At 42.8% G+C, this 17,884-nt stretch overlaps 1 protein-coding gene across 2 annotated transcripts in view; it reads right to left on the reverse strand.

The window, feature by feature from the left end:
- sesn1 (sestrin 1) overlaps positions 1–17,884 on the reverse strand; it is a 167,915-nt gene that overhangs the window by 74,197 nt on the left and 75,834 nt on the right. The window lies entirely within an intron of this gene.

A 17,884-nucleotide genomic window follows, 5' to 3' on the forward strand; every position in this document is an offset into this window, starting at 1 on the left:
GGGAGGAAGAGCAAGGAGAGGGAGAAAGGGGGGGGGGGGGCAAGAAGAGTTTAAGCACAACCGTCAGTCAGAAGAGAGTGCTACCAGTGAGTCACGCAATTTTGTCTCTGTCAGAAAGGTACATTGGGGAGAAAAGCTCAAATCTTGCACCATCTGCATGAGACTTGGACATTCAGTACTGCTTTTCTCAATGCTTACAGCCCAAATCATGTCAACAATGGTAAATTTGTTATTGCTTTTTGAAATGTCGACATTGCAATTACCAATTCTAGCTGTCACGAAGCTCAATATAAAAAGGTCCTATCTGCACTATAACAAGTTGCCAACTGAACATAGCACTCTACAGATACCAGTCTCATTGCACAGTTTTTAAAGAGATTTGCTTCGGGTATAAGCAGAGAAAAGGAACATTGTATCTTGCCATGAAAACAGAAAATGCTGGAAATACTCAGGTCAGACAACTCTGTTTCTCCTCCACAGATGCTAACGTTTCGGGTCAATAACCTTTCATCAGATTGACCTGAAACGTCAATTTTGTTTCTCTTTCCACAGAAGCTGCCTGACCTGCTGAGTATTTCCAGCATTTTCTGTTTTTATTTCGGATTTCCAGCATCTGCAGTATTTTGCTATTATAACCTGCTAGTTCACCACACAGAACTAAAGCCATAGTATTACCAGACACTTTACTTGTGTGCCAGTCATTTATGGTATTCAAAGTCATAGGTCTTTAATACACCAGTTTGCATATTTGTAATTAGACGTAAAAAGCACAAATTACACATTCAAATATATGCGCGAGGTTTCAGAGAGAATTACATACCCTTGAGCAAAAAGTTATACTATAAACACCATCTTAAGACAGGTAGAGAGAAATTTTTACAAACATAAAAAACAAGAACTAGAAGTAAAGATGAGAAAGCAGCAGAAAATTTCGTATGGCCACATAGGCAAGCTTAAATCAAGACCAATTCATAAAGAACAATGACAAAAGCCACAGCCGATGTAAAAGGTAGATGAATTTGGCTTTGACATGTATTTTTAAGACAAATTTGAAAATGCTTCTGCCTGATTAAGTAACTGAAAATTTGTGGTCACTGCCATTGTGCTATTTTTCAAACGTTTTCTGCCACTCTTTATATGAGAAACATAGTATTTCAGCTAATTAAACTCTCAAACAATTTTATACTGCTGACCATTTTATAATTTAATTACTCCGAGTATTCAAGTAATACTACTTTATTTAATCGACCAGGTATGCCAAACTTTTACATTATAAACTATTTGGCAATCACATTGAGCTTTCACAAAACGAAGTGCATTCGACACTGGATGACTCCGGTGTTACGCACAAAATATTACTGTCCCCACAAGTACAAGGTCTGGAACAAAGTACATCTCAACAGTAGGTCGATTGTTATAAAAGAATATTGTTTTGTACTTTTAAATCAAAGTTCAATCCCAAATTTAATATCGCAAGTTCAAAATAAAAATATTTTATATGGAGGTCTTCTAATTGTTGCAAGCTTTAGTTATCTTAGTGCCGGCCTTGAGGAACACAAGAGGCCCACTTCCTGCTCCCTTGGCCCCATTCCCACTAAACTGCTGGCCACCCAATTTCCCTTCCTGGTCCCCATGCAGCTGACATTATAAATGGCTCCACCTCCTCAGGTATTGTCCCGCTCCTTTTCAAACTGCCTTCCCTCTCCGCCCTCCCTCCCCTTGTTACACCAAGCAGCAAACCCAGAAGAGGGTCAAGGCGGTAGGTGAATTTAGTATTTCTTTTTTTTTTTTTTTAAAGTTTCCTTGTGGGCCAGAAGGAGCGGGAGTTCTCTGGATCTCTCAAAGAAAGCATGAGCCTATTTTATATGTTAAATATGTTGTGTTCACACACAGAAAGTCCTTATATGGCTTAAGCTAGTTTAAAAATGACAGCCACTATAAAGTACAGCTTCAACCTTGCAACAGCTGCATGTTTATCTGAACCTTAACCCATCAAGAGAAATTTTAACTGAGCAGTTTGAATGTAATATCTGATCAAAACTAAATTTACAACACAAGATGGCCAATACTTGAGAGCAGAGATTGTGACAATGTATGACCTTTTTTATAATGTGAAGAAACAATTAGTTAAAACAAGCATCAAAAACCCTTCCATGCAAATAAATAGGCCAAAGCATGCCCAGAAGTAAAAAAATCTAATTTTATTACAAAGCACTTTGACACACAAGTGAAAATATGCTACAACAATGCTGCAAAATACCACAAATAAATGAGATTTACTATTCATACTTTGTTTTCCATTTCAATATAGTCAATACCTATTATGGATTACTGCTCTAATTTGCATTGGTAATATAGCGTTGTAAATCTTGCCCATGGTAGGGCTCTAGAGGCAGAGCACTTTACAGCACAGGTGCAGGTCATGTGGCCTCTGCTAGTGCAATCCAAAACTGATCCCACTGCCCTAACATTCTCCCCACTGCCCTCATCTTCCACTGCCTCAAATGTTTTTTCCAATTTTCCCGTAAAAACTGTGCACAGTTCTGGTCTCCATATTATAAAAAGGATATAGAGGCACTGGAGAAGGTGAAAAAAAGATTTAACGGGGTGATACCAGAACTGAGAGGTTATACCCATCAGGAAAGACTGAACAGGCTGGGGCTCTCTAGAAAAAAGACTGAGGGGGTGACCTGATAGAGAAAATGTTCCCAGTTGTGGGGGAGTCCAAAGCTAGGAGCCATAAATGCAAGAGAGTCACCAATAAATTCAATAGGGAATTCAGGAGGAACTTCTTTACCCAGAGAGTGATTAGAACATGGAACTGACTACCACAAGGAGTAGTTGAGGCGAATAGCATAGATGGACTTGAGGGGAAGTTAGATATACACGAGGGAGAAAGGAATAGAAGGTTATGCTGATAGGGTTAGATGAAGAGGGGTGGAACGAGGCTTGTGTGGAACATAAACACCGGCATGGGCAGTTGAGTCGAATGGCCTGTTTCTGTGCTGTAAATTCTATATAAAAAGATGCAGTGGTTTCTCCCTCATTATTCCCTGTGGCAAAGCTTCGCATCTTCTGAAGAAATTTCTCAAGCTCTCCCCTTGCTTTCTCAGTGACCACTTTAAAATGATGAGCCCTCATCATCAACTCTCCAACCAAACGAAATAGATTTTCCTAATTACCCCATCAAACGTCCTAATTAAAGTAAACCTCAAATCTCCGTTTAGGCTTCTCTGCTCCAATGGAAATAGCCCGAGTATGTCAAATCTAGAATATGGGAACAGGAATAGTTTATTCAGTCCCTCAAGCCTGTTCCACCATTCAATTAGATCATGGCTGATCTATATCTTAACTTCATCTAGCTGCCTTGGTTCAGTAATCCTCAATAGCCTTGCCTAACAAAAATCTTATCCACTTCAGTTTTGAAATTTTCAATTGACCTAGCCTCAACAGCTTTTTGAGGGAAACAGTTTTTGATTTCCAATACCCTTTGTGTGAAGAAGTGATTCCTGACATCACCCCTGAATGTCCTAGCTCTAATTTTAAGGTTATGCCTCCTTGTTCTGGACTCCCTCAGCAGAGAAAATAGTTTCTCTCTATCTACCCTATCAAACCTATAGTAATCTGGGATGTTATGATTAAGGTTATCCACCAGGTGGTGCTGTAGCCAATGCTGCTGCTAAGGTCAGAGGTTTGCTTCCTGTCAAGGTCAGCAAAGGTGGAATGCCAGGATGCAGGCATGATGTTTGTTACTCTGTTTGTTTAATAAAATACTCGTACTAGTTGCAAGATATCGCCTCTTCGAGTTCTTGTTCCACGACATGGATTTATCACATTTGGCGACGAGGTAAAAAGGACCCTGGATAAAGAGAAGTCTGCCAGGACTTTTAAACAACAAAGTCACGAGCTGAAGTTAGCTACCAGTTGGAAGAGAGCATGGCTGCCACGGTAGGAACGGTTTCCGCTTTTGATAGTCAAGCACAAACCTGGGAGGAATACTGTGAAGTGTTGGGTTATTTTTTCGAAGCAAATGAAATAAATGATGCCGGAAAAAGGAAAGCCATTCTGCTTAGTTCAGTGGGAAGCCAGACCTACAGTTTGATGAGGAATCTGCTCAGTCCTGAAAAGCCTGGAGACAAATCATTTGTTGAATTAGTGGCTTTGCTAAAAGAACATTTCAACCCTAAGCCTAGTGAGATTGTACAGCGGTTCAAGTTTAATTCAAGGAACAGGAAAGAGGAAGAGAGCGTAATGGACTATGTAGCGGTGTTGCGTAAATTAGCACAAGATTGCAATTATGGGAACAACCTGAAAGAAATGCTGCGAGATAGGCTAGTTTGCGGAATTATGGACGACCGAATGCAGCGTAGATTATCCGAGACTAGGCTTACTTATGAAAAAGCATTGGAACTTGCTCAAGCCATAGAGACAGCGAACCGAGATGTAAAAGAAATACAGGGTTCAGACAGGGCTAATGCTATGCAAGTTGCAGGTCAGGTTGTTGTGCACAAGTTGAACATGCGTCAGAAACCACAACGTGAGCATGTGAAAGATGCAAGGGCGATCACCTGGCGAGTGAATGCCGGTTTCTGGAGGAAAAGTGCTACAAGTGTGGGAAACAAGGACACATAAAACGAGCTTGCAGGGCGAAATCACCTGTGGAGGAATCCAAACCAAAAGGGGGAGGACAGCAAAACCAAGGGAGAGAAGTGAAAAAACATGGAGCACACCACATTAGCGGGGAAGCGGAGGAAGAAGAGGACATGTTCATAATGTATATCATGTTAGAGAACATTCCAAAAGTGGCTCCTATCACATTGCAACTGACAGTAAATGACTCTAAGGTGAACTTTGAAGTGGATACAGGGTGCGGCGTGACCATAATGAAGGCAGAGTACTCAAAATTGGGGAACCGTGCAAAAGTTCCAGAGTTAAAGCCTTGCTCCCTGCATCTTAAAACATATACAGGTGAATGAGTAGCGACATTAGGTACAGCTAATGTAACTGTGCAACACAGGGACACAGTGGAACAGCTACCTGTAGTTATAGTATCGGGTACCGGACCAAACCTGTTAGGTCGGGGCTGGATAAAAGAACTTAAATTAGACTGGGGAGCAGCAAGTCAAATAGATGGGGGCAAACAGTTGACTTCGCGAGTGTTGAGTGAACATGAGAATGTGTTCAAGGAGGAACTTAGCACATTTAATGGCCCCCCAGCTAAGATTTATGTAGACAAGGAGGCACCGCCAAGGTTTTTTAAACAACGACCTGTGCCTTATGCCATGAAGCCAAAGGTAGAGGCTGAGCTTGACCGTCTATTGAGAGAACACATACTGGAGCCAGTGAAATGTTCGGAATGGGCAGCTCCCATAGTACCCGTTTTGAAACTGGACAATTCGGTAAGACTCTGGAGATATAAATTGACAGTCAATCGGGTGTCCAAACTAGAGCAGTATCCGATTCCCAAAACAGAGGATCTCTTTGCAAACCTGGCTGGAGGAAATAAATTCACAAAGTTGGATACGAGTCATGCCTACTTGCAGATTACACTGGACGATGAATCAAAGAAGTATGCCACCATAAATACACACAAGGGCTTGTTTACATATAACCGCTTACCGTTTGGTGTCTCATCTAGTCCAGCTATCTTCCAGAGAACAAGCGAAGGTGTACTGCAAGGGATTCCACATGTTTCCATCTATCTGGATGACATTCTGGTGACGGCAAGAACCGACCAGGAGCATCGGAGCACTCAGAGGTACTACAGAGATTGGAGAGGGCAGGGTTCCGGCTCAAGAGGAGTAAGTGCACTTTCCTGGGGAATGAGGCAGTGTTCCTGGGGCACAGAGTGGACGCCACCGGGCTCCATCCACTCAAGAAGGTACAAGCACTGCAGGACGCCCCTGCTCCTACAAATGTGGCTGAGTTAAAAGCTTACCTGGGACTGCTGAACTATTATAACAGGTTTTTACCAAACTTGTCAACTGTGTTAGCACCTCTTCACAAACTACTGCGCAAGGAGACAGTGGCAGTGGGGAGAGGAGCAGGGGGTTTCATTTGAACAGTCCAAGAAACTGATGCTGTCGTCAGATGTGCTGGTTCACTACAATGCTGAGAAAGACATCATTCTCTCTTGTGACGCTTCACTTTACGGGGTGGGGGCAGTTCTTTCACACTGCATGGAAGATGGAACTGAAAGACCAATCGGGTTTATGTCCCGAACTCTAACACCAGCGGAAAAAAACTATTCCCAGTTAGACAAAGAGGGGTTAGCAGTAATGTTTGGGTTACAGAGGTTCCACAAGTACATATATGGCAGGAAGTTCACCATATGCACCGATCATAAACCTCTTCTCTCTCTTTTCAATGAAATGAAAGCAGTTCCACAGATGGTGTCACCCAGGATCCAGAGGTGGGCAGTGACGTTGAGGGCATATGAGTATGTCATCGTCTACAAGGCGGGCAAGTACCATGGGAACGCAGATACCCTGAGCCGTCTTCCACTGCCAGGCACACCTATCCGTGCAGCTCCAGAGGACAGAGTTTTGATGTTGGAGGACACTGACACGGCACTTGTGACCGCAGAGCAAGTAAGAACATGGACAGGTAAAGATCCAGTACTGTCTAGAGTTCGAGAATATGTGGTGAGGGGATGGCCACAGCATCCGGAAGGGGCTGACTTCACACCCGAGTGTGTCAGGAAAACAGAGCTGAATGTGCAGGATGGTTGCGTGTTGTGGGGAGCACGAGTGATTATTCCACAGCCAGCACGACAGTCTATCCTAGAGCAACTACATCAGTGTCATCCTGGGGTCTAGCGTATGAAAGCCTTGGCTAGGAGTTACTTGTGGTGGCCAAAGCTAGATGAGGAGATAGAAAATCTAGTCAAGACATGCAGCACTTGTCAGGAACACCGGAAGGCACCAGCAGCGGCTCCTCTCCACCCCTGGGAGTGGCCGGATAAACCATGGAGAAGATTGCACTTAGATTATGCGGGTCCATTCATGGGGAAGATGTTCCTCATAATCATTGATGCACATTCCAAATGGATGGATGTTTATCCTGTAAATTCTGCTTCCGCCACTACTACTATAGACTGCCTGCGTCGGAGCTTCAGTAATCAAGGGCTACCGGAGATCGTGGTGAGTGACAATGCCTCTTGTTTTGTGAGTACAGAGACAAAAGAGCTCGAGGAAAAAATGGCATAGTGCAGGTGACCTCGGCTCCATATCATCCGTCCTCGAATGGACTTGCGGAGAGAGCCGTACAAACATTTAAGGAGATGAAGAAAAAAAGTGCAGAAGGGAGTTTAGCAGCCAAAGTGTCACGGGTTCTGTTCAGCTACAGAATAACACCTCAGTCCACCACAGGACTCTCTCCTGCTGAGATGTTATTAGGTCGTAGACTACGCTCCACTCTTGACCTTGTCCACCCAGACCTAAAAAGGAAAATGGAAAACAGACAAAAACAAACAAAAAGAGAACCATGACAAAAGAACAGAGAGCCGAAGTTTTGGAGAAGGAGTTGCGGTCCTTACCAGGAATTTCAGTTATGGACCAAAGTGGATTCCTGGCTTCATAGACTCAATGACAGGTCCAGTATCATACAAGGTCATGTTGGGAGATGGTAGGGTAGTATTCAGACATGTAGATCATATACTTCCCAGACAAGGGGAAATTGAAATGAAGGTTCCAGATGCAATGACTGAAGACAGGGTTGCCCCCAGTTATCCAAGTGCATCTGTGGTGCCACCCCCAGGGGCAGAGACAATTCCACAGGAACCTATTCGTCAAGAGGAAACCATCGTTGCAGAATCAGGTACTCTGAGCACTGCTCAGGAGCAGCTGGTGGCTTCACCACAAACAAGCAGGGACTTTACTGTTAGACGTTCACAAAAAGCCACCAGAGAGATTGATACTGAACTGTTAGATTCGTCAAGTATGGAACATGATGAATGGAGACTCCTTATGTGACCCTCAGGAATGGTTGTCTGTTAAGAAATTCATACTGAAATCTTAAGGGGGAGGGATATAGTAATCTGGGATGTTATGATTAAGGTTATCCACCAGGTGGTGCTGTAGCCAATGCTGCTGCTAAGGTCAGAGGTCTGCTTCCTGTTAAGGTCAGCAAAGGTGGAATGCCAGGATGCAGGCATGATTTTTGTTACTCTGTTTGTTTAATAAAATACTCATACTAGTTCCAAGATATCACCTCTTCCAGTTCTTGTTCCACTACATGGATTTATCACAAAACCCTTTAATCATTTTAACCACTTCAATTAAATGACCCCTTAATCTTCTACATTCAAGGGAATACAAGCCTAGTCTATGCAACTTGCCCTCATAATTGAATTAGCCCCGATATAATTCTGGTGAATCCGTGCTGCACCCCTTCCGAGGCTAATATATCCTTCCCGAGCGGCGGTGCCCAGACTGGAGTACAGTACGCCAGATGGGGTCTGATCACAGCTCTGTACAGTTGGAACATAACTTCCCCCCTTTGTGTTCCAACCCTCTTGAAAAAGACCAACATTCCATTAGACTTTTTAATTATCTTTTGTACCTGTCCACTAGCTTTTAGTGATTTCTGTACTTGGGCCCCGAAATCTCTCTGCTCATCGACAGTTCCTAGCTCCTCACCATTTAGAAAATACACTGATCTATCTGTCTTGGGTCCAAAGTGAATGACCTCTCACTTTCCCATATTAAACTCCATCTGCCACAGTTTTGCCCACTCAATGTCCCTTTGCAACTTTCTGTTCCCATCTACACTATTTACTGTGCCATAAGAACATAAGAAATAGGAGCAGGAGTAGGCCAATCGGCCCCTCGAGCCTGCTCCGCCATTCAACAAGATCATGGCTGATCTGATCCTAACCGCCAATCCACTATCACAGAACCATCTCCTGAATCTAACAGAATTAGACACACGAAATAGGAGCAGGATCAGGCTACACGGCCCCTGGACCCTCTCCGCTACCCACAGGGCCATGACCGATCCGAACCTAGACTCATGTCCAAATTCCTGCCCGCTCCCCATAACCTTTAATTCCCTTTACTTCTATGAAACTGTCTATTTCTGTTTTAAATTTATGTAATGATGTAGCTTCTACAGCTTTTTGGGGCAGCATATTCCATGGACCTACCACCCTCTGAGTGAAGTAGTTCCTCCTCATCTCAGTTTTGAAAGAGCAGCCCCTTATTCCAAGACTATGCCCCCTAGTTCTAGTTTCACCCAGCATCGGGAACATCTTCCCCGCATCCACCCGATCCAACCCCTTCACAATCTTATATGTTTCAATAAGATCGCCTCTCATTCTTCTGAACTCCAATGAGTAGAGTCCCAATCTACTCAACCGCTCCTCATATGTCCATCCCCTCATCCCCGGGATTAACAGAGTGAACCTTTTTTGTACTGACTCGAGAGCAAGTATGTCCTTTCTTAAGTATGGACACCAAAACTGTACGCAGTATTCCAGGTGCGGTCTCACCAATACCTTGTACAACTGAAGCAATACCTCCCTATTTTTATATTCTATCCCCCTAGCAATGAAAGCCAACATTCCATTGGCCTTCTTAATCACTTGCTGCACCTGCATACTAACCTTTTGAGTTTCGTGCACCAGGATCCCCAGATCCCTTTGTACTACAGTACTTTCCAGTTTCTTGCCATTAAGATAATAACTTGCTCTACGATTTTTCCTGCCAAAGTGCATAACCTCACACTTTCCAGTATTGTATTCCATCTGCCAAATCTCTGCCCACTTACTTAGCCTGTCTATGTCCCCTTGCAGGTTTTTTATGTCCTCCTCACTCACTACTTTCCCTCCCATCTTAGTATCATCTGCAAACTTTGATATGTTACACTCGGTCCCCTCCTCCAAATCGTTTACAATCTATATTAAGAGTTGGGGACCCAGCACTGACCCCTGCGGAACACCACTAGTTACTGATTGCCAGTCTGAGAATGAACCATTTATCCCAACTCTCTGCCTTCTGTTAGATAGCCAATCCTCTATCCATGCCAGAATATTACCCCCAATCCCGTGATTTTTTATCTTAAGCAATAATCTTTTGTGTGGCACCTTGTCAAATGCCTTTTGGAAGTCTAAATACACTACATCCACTGGTTCCCCTTTATCCACCCTATACGTTACTTCCTCAAAGAACTCCAGCAAATTTGTCAAACATGACTTCCCCTTCATAAAACCATGCTGACTTTGTCCAATTAAATTATGATTATCCAAATGTCCTGTTACTGTCTCCTTAATAATGGACTCCAAAATTTTACCTACCACAGATGTTAGGCTAACCGGTCTATAGTTTCCAGCCTTCTGTCTACTGCCCTTTTTAAATAAGGGTGTTACATTAGCAGTTTTCCAGTCTGCCGGGACCTTTGCCGAGTCCAGGGAGTTTTGGAAAATTATTACCAATGCATCCACAATCCCTACCGCCACTTCCCTCAAGACCCTAGGATGTGAGCCATCAGGTCCAGGTGATTTATCCGCCTTGAGTCCCATTATTTTACCGAGTACCACTTCCTTAGTGATTTTGATCGTGTTCAGCTCCTCCCCCCCCTTTAGCCCCCTGTTTGTCCAGTGTTAGGATATTCTTAGTGTCCTCTACTGTAAAGACTGATGTAAAATATTCAGTGTTTTTGCCATCTCCATATTTCCCACCATTACTTTCCCGGTCTCATCCTCTAAGGGACCAACATTTACTTTAGCCACCCTTTTTCTTTTTATATAACTATAAAAACTCTTACTATGTTTTTATATTTTTTGCTAATTTACTTTCATAATCTATCTTCCCTTTCTTAATCAATCTTTTTGTTATTTTTTGCTGTCTTTTAAAGTTTTCCCAATCCTCTATCCTCCCACTAGATTTGGCTACCTTATATGCCCTTGTTTTTAGTCGAATACTATCCTTAATTTCTTTACTTAGCCACGGATGGCTGTCTTTTCTTTTACACCCTTTTCTTCTCAGTGGAATATATATTTTTTGGAAGTTGTAAAATAACTCCTTAAATGTACACCACTGATCATGTATCGTCTTACCCTTTAATCTATTTTCCCAATCCACTCAATTCCGCTCTCATACCTTCATAGTCTCCTTTATTCAAGCTTAGCACGCTTGTTTGAGATCCAACCTTCTCACCCTCTAATTGAATATGGAATTCAACCATGTTATGGTCACTCATTCCAAGGGGATCCTTTACTAGGACATTTTTAATTAATCCCGTCTCGTTACACAGGACCAGATCTAAGGTTGCTTGCCCCCTGGTCGGTTCAGTTACATACTGCTCAAGAAACCCATCCCTAATACACTCAATGAACTCATCCTCAAGGCAGCCCTGCCCAATTTGATTTGTCCAATTAATATGATAGTTAAAATCCCCCATAATTATAGATGTTCCCTTATTACAAGCCTCAACTATTTCCTGATTGATACTCCGTCCAACAGAATTGCCACTGTTCGGAGGCCTATAGACTACGCCCACTAGTGTTTTTTTCCCCCTTATTATTCCTTACCTCCACCCAAACTGTTTCATTATCCTGATCTTTTGACCCAATATCATTTCTCTGTATTACAGTGATTCCTTCCTTTATTAACATAGCCACCCCACCTCCCCATCCTTCCTGCCTGTCCTTCCTGATCGTTAAATAACCTGGTATGTTTAATTCCCAGGCATTGTCACCCTGCAGCCATGTTTCTGTAATGGCCACAAGATCATACCCATATGTAGTTATTTGTGCCATTAACTCGTCTATTTTGTTACGAATGCTACGTGCATTCAGATAGAGAACTTTCAAAGATGTTTTGTGACACTTAGTTCCTGCTTTTGCCCTTTTTATTATTTTACCTTTTACTCCATACCCTCTGCCCCTTCCTGACACGCTCTGGTTTTTAATTTCCCCACTGCTACCTAAGTCTATGACCTTCTCTGTTGTCATTTTTATTATTTGCTCTCTAGGAACCTCCCCCCCACTAGTTAGTTTAAAGCCCTCTCTACAGCCCTAGTTATATGATCCACCAGGACTCTAGTCCCAGCACTGGTCAAGTGAAGCCCATCCCAACGGAACAGCTCCCTCCTGCCCCAGTACTGGTGCCACTGTCCCAGGAAGCAAAACCCATTTCTCCCACACCAGTCTTTGAGCCACGCATTTAACTCTCTAATTTTATTTGTCATCTAACTTATTGTCACCAGCAAACTTACACGGCTCTCTATTCCTTCATCTACGTCATTTGTAAATATAGTGAAAAGCTACAGCCCCAGTATCGATCCCTGTGGGCGCCACTAGTCATATCCTGCCAATTTGAGTATATACCCATTATCCCTACTCTCCATCGCCTACCTCCTAACCAATTCCATATCCAAGCCAACAGGTTGCCTCTAATTCGATGCGCTCTCATTTTTGTTACATGGAACCTTGTTGAATGCCTTCTGGAGGCTCATAAATAACATCCATAGATGCTCCCTTATCTACCACGTTAGTTACCTCCTCAAAAATTCAACTAGATTCATTAGACATGACTTACCCTTTACAAATCCATGCTGGCTTTCTCTGATCAGTTCATTTTTGTCTAAATGCTCATTCACTCTGTTCTCAATAACAGGTTCTAGTAACTTCCCCCGTGACGTTAGACTAATAAGCCTAGAATGTCCTAGTTTATTTCTCTTACCCTTCTTAGTGGAGTGAGTGACATTGGCAGTTTTAAAATCCAAGGGGACAATTCCTGAATTGAGTGCGCACAAGGGAGATGAAACAATGGCTTCATTTTCAACATTGCTAAGGTCTTAAGTCCAGGCACATTACTGTAGAGACCCTGCAATCTAGCTTCTCACCAGAGAAGGAGAAGAAAATCAGGTTGGTGGGCAACAGGCAAATTTTAGGAAATTTATCATAGCCTTCAACAGAAAAGTCATCAGCAGAGACCATGGAAGGCAGCTGCAGAAAATGTATAACCCAGTAAGACAGCAAAGAGGGGAGTTATTATAATTAACGGCCAAGTCTCGAGTGGAGCTGCGTGGGATTGTCAGGTGTAAGCTGGGTCCCAAACTTCGTTGGAACTGTAGCAGAATGACTTCAGCATCAACACTCTCCAGGAGACAAGGAGACTCCTCCCTACCAGCTGTCGTCCTCACCACCAGCCATGTCACCTCAGGCAAGATGCAGCGTTTGCCACACTGCCCGTCATTTAAATCCACTGCGAGCAAAGGCTGTAGGCCACAATTTGGCAAAAGTTGGGAAAATAGCCTTGTAGAAACAGGCAATCCACCCAACTAAAGGATGCCAGCACTACAAGATTTCCTTAAACAAGAGCCCTCTGTAAAGTGAAGCAGGGCCTTTATTTACTGCTCCAGTGCATAATGCCAGGCAGCATAGAGTACCTATCTCAGCATAAGGCTCATTGCACCACCAGATCCTTTACCAACTTGCCCACTGCACATCAACCAGGGAACCCGCCACAACCAGAGACCGCCTCTCATCTCACCTCAGCGCCAATTAAACTAGGGTGACCATATTTTCTAAACTGAATCTGAGACACAGGGTGGGAGCACAGCAAAGTAGCCAGGACGGAAAATGTAGGTCACAGTGTAGCGAGGCAAAATCCTTTAACAGCCTATATTTTAACAGTTGCACATATAATACAGTACTACAAATGCAAAACAAATGTGCATATAATGCCCACGGATTCAATGTCACACTATTGAAGTGCATTCAGACACCTGACCCCCATCTCCAGTGACTGAGGTCACACCTGACTCCGACTCCTCCCCGCCGTGACTGCGCTCCCCCCACCCCGCAAAGTGACTACGGTCACACCTGACCCCTCCCCTCCAGTGACTGAGGTCACACCACCCCCTCTCCCCCGTGACTCAGGTCACACCTGATTTGATTTGGGGAGAAGGAGCTGATCAGCTGTCAGATTCACATGCAAGAAATCCTAGTCTTCAGGCCAGATTTGGCCCATGGGCAGTAAATTGGGCACCCCTATTCTAGGCAGATGAGTTTAAAGTGCAGGAAATGATTTTAGTTGCTGTAACTGAATTTCATGCAGCAAAGAACCCAATAAGAAAAATGAACTGTTCCTGCTAAGTGGAATTAAAAGGTCATTTTACTTCACCGATTATCAGCGATGGTTTCCATTGGTTTCTATCAACCTTTTGCAATGATTATTATTTGAATATGATAAAATCTTAATCAAGGGACACTAAGGATCCATTAAAATTTGAAGGAAAACAACTCTGCCAGAACCCCAAAGCCATGCAGTGTTTCTCACATCAGCTTTCAATACTATAATTCCGTGAGCCAAGCACAAGAGCCAGGTTTGCAAGATAACACATTATCAACACCTTTGTACCAAGGACATGTATTGTTTTTTTTTTTGTTTTTTTTTACAGCTGTACTGCAATTAATGTGGTGCAAGGTTTGATAAAAGGTGCACAATCCCTCCCACAGTTTTGTTCCACTACATCATTTGCTACTGCCAAAAGTGAAGGGGGAAAAAAAAAACAAACAAACCAACACCTAATTGGGTTTGTTTTAATTCTGCTGAATGTTCACAAAACCAGCCACATTCAACAGCAGTTCTCAGCTTTATAGTCTGTTGCATAATCTATGTGCCACAACCTCTGACTTTGTATTGGTCATTATGAACATGACAATATCAATGGAAATATTAAATCTTCTGGCATTTTAGGCCATTTGATACTTTCCTCCCTTCAACTCTTAACTTCAGTCACCTCCCCCATGGGTATGTTTGAGTATGGACCATTCCAGGAACATTGTCCTCTGGTACCTCACCCCTGCATAAAATAGACTGCATAGTGCTAACTGGCGAGCAATTCGACTATCACAGCAAACCTAGATCCTGTCTTTACTGGACACCACCACACATATATTTCCATTGTGGTCAGGAGTGAGAACTTGGAAAATGTTACTGCTATATAACCCTGGGCTGGTGAGGCCAATTCTCATGTTCAGCATGGCCCAGGACTTTCCTGGTCTGTATGCCTCAGGTGAGGAAATGCACCATGTGGCTTGTTATGCAGCCATTTGGATGATGCCCATTTTCTGTCAAAAACAAATTGCTGCTACTATTGTTGAGTATAAAAAATCCCCCCCCTCCCCATAATTCAGTGAATTCACTGCCTCATTATGGAACCCCCAATGATTAGTCTTCTGGCTATGCTCAGCAGAGACGACCATTATAAATGGACACGAAATTTGCCAAAAAGTGATGGGCATGGCTAGATGAGAGTTGAAAACGAGGAGGTCCCTGCACAAGGTATGCAAGAGAATCTTTATTAAGCAATAATGAGTATTTGAAGAACAAATGTACACATAGCTCTACAGTCCTGACAGTTGCTCATCTGTTTTCCATGAGCTATCAGCTTTCCCTAACCCCATTAGCACTGTTCTCGTGGGAACTGGGATGTCCATTCTCAGCCACAACTAACCATTTGCTGAAATGCCAATCTCCTTCTGCAGTGACACGCCTTGCATTTAATCAGCTGTTGCCGATTCTGCCATCCCCATTTGCAACATTTAATCTCTCCTGCCTTCCATCCCATCACAGACCATCCCTTTTGTTCTTTCCTCCCCTCCCCCCGCCTCTGCACCTGCTTAAAACCTGTTACATCTCTAACTTTTTCCAGTTCTGATGAAGGGTCACAGGCCTGAAACATTATTCACTCTCCACGGATGCTGCCCGACTTGCTGAGTGTTTCCAGCATTTTCTGTTGTTATTTCAGATTTCCAGCATCCGCAGTATTTTGCTAATGCGTATAATCACCTTGTGCAGACATGTAACGTCTCAGAGCATGCCTTACTTAGAACAGGCCTCTTTATATTTAAAAAAATTAATGGGCAGTTGCAATCCTCTTGATGGATAACAATTCTATCTACCGAGGAGACTCTGAGGCTGAGCCATTATACAAGTTTAGTAATCTATGTATTTTTATATACAAATAGTTACCCACCATCTGCTTTTGGAGTGGACAGTTAGTTCGCTCACATTATTCTCTGGCACAGACCCATGGAGAGTGGCACGGTTCAATCTAGCATGATGTCAATGTTCATCAGGTTTACAGAGCAAACAGCCACTGCACATTCTTGTTCACGTACCGGAGTTGCTCTCAGACTTGCAGCGTAGGGAGGGGAGTGAACGTCTGTCCTGAGCTATCATACACATGAGCCAAGGTGGATGGCAGCTGGGCAAAAGCAAAAACAAAGCAGCAACTCTGGTGTGGGTGTGCCGCTGAGGATTTAAGTGGTTCCCAAAATAACCCATTTTTGGCCTCCCACATGAACTGGTAAAGCTGATGTCCCTTCCAAAAGCAGACTGGCAACTATGCATACATGAAGCCATTGGATTTCACAAAAACAAACTGAATTGCAGAAGTTTATCCCAAAATACTAACAAAAATGTTGAAATATAATATAATAAAAAATAACTTTTTTCAGTTGCCTTGAAGCTGTGATCTTTGTCACAGGCCTCTATTCAAGGCTTTTTTCCAGTCATGCATTGTTTTGAGTTGTCACCTTTTTTGGGGCTGTGCTAGTTTTTTTGAAGCGGTCAGTCAGCCTTTATGAGTTTTGTAGATGGTCATGTACGCAACTCACAGAATAGCAGTTTCCTAAACTTAACCTCAAGATGGTCCAAGATCTTTGGGTCTGATCAGTTAGCCTCAGGACATGTGAACCATGCAATTAGGTATTCTAATTCACTATTAAACAACTTAAATTAGCTCCTCCAATGTCTTAGTGAGTAGAGGAAGCGCCTTGTATATTGCCAAGTTGTACAGACCAGAAGTGATCGAACTAGGGGGCCGTGGAATTAGAGAAGTTATTTCAGAAATTACAGAATGACCTGGATGAAATTTAATACAGAAAAGTGTAAAGTGCGGACCTTCTAACAGAAGAAAGTTTACGTTGCATCTAACTGCATTGTACCTGGTCAGAGTGCTAAATATGGGCATGGTGTACCTGAAATCAAAAATTAACATTTCCTAGAACTCTAATGTTGATCAGAAAACATAATAAAAATGTTTAACATTTTTACTTCTGTTAATCTGGGTCATTCAGGCTCTCTCCTGTTCGGAATCTGAAGGAACAGTTGAGATTGACAATCAACTGTGTGTCTTTATCCTGGTGAGATTTTTTTAAAAATAGGCGTCATTACTACGCTGTGGGGCTATGGACAAGAACATGTTGACAAACTTAGAACTTGCTAGGTTCAATCAGCTGATGCCAAGTTGTGAAACATTTAATGGCAAAAAACAGAAGGTAGAATTTTTTTTTTAAACTTTCACCAGGGATGTAGACTGCTGCATAGAATGCAAGAAAGACTTGCATTTATATAGCATCTTCCACGACCGCAGGGCATCCCAAAGCACTTTACAGCCAATTAAGTAGTTTTGAAGAGTAGTAACAGTTGTAATGTAGGGAATCGTGGCAACCACATTGCGCACAGGAAGCTCCCACAAACAGAAATTAAATAAATGACCAGATAATCTGTTTTAGGTGTTAGTCAAGTGATAAATGATGGCCAGGACACCAGAACTCCCCTGCTCTTCTTCGAATAGTATCTTGGGATCTGAAAAGGCAGAGGGCCTCGGTTTAACGTCTCATCTGATTGCATCAGATTTATTTGGCATCATATTGTAATAATGGATGACATTTATTGTTATTTCATTTTCAATAGAAAATGCAGTCCGAAAAACAATTTCAACATTTAATGGAAACTATATGAGATCATGTAGAATAACAACAGAAAAATGCTGGAAATACTCAGCAGGCCAGGCAGCATCTGTGGAGAGAGAAACAGAGTTAACGTTTCAGGTCTGGGACCCTACATCAGAACTGGAAAAAGCTGGA

Source organism: Somniosus microcephalus, chromosome 9 (assembly GCF_052327205.1).
Source record: "Somniosus microcephalus isolate GS21.2 chromosome 9, FLI_Smic_1.0, whole genome shotgun sequence".
Lineage (NCBI taxonomy): Eukaryota > Metazoa > Chordata > Chondrichthyes > Squaliformes > Somniosidae > Somniosus > Somniosus microcephalus.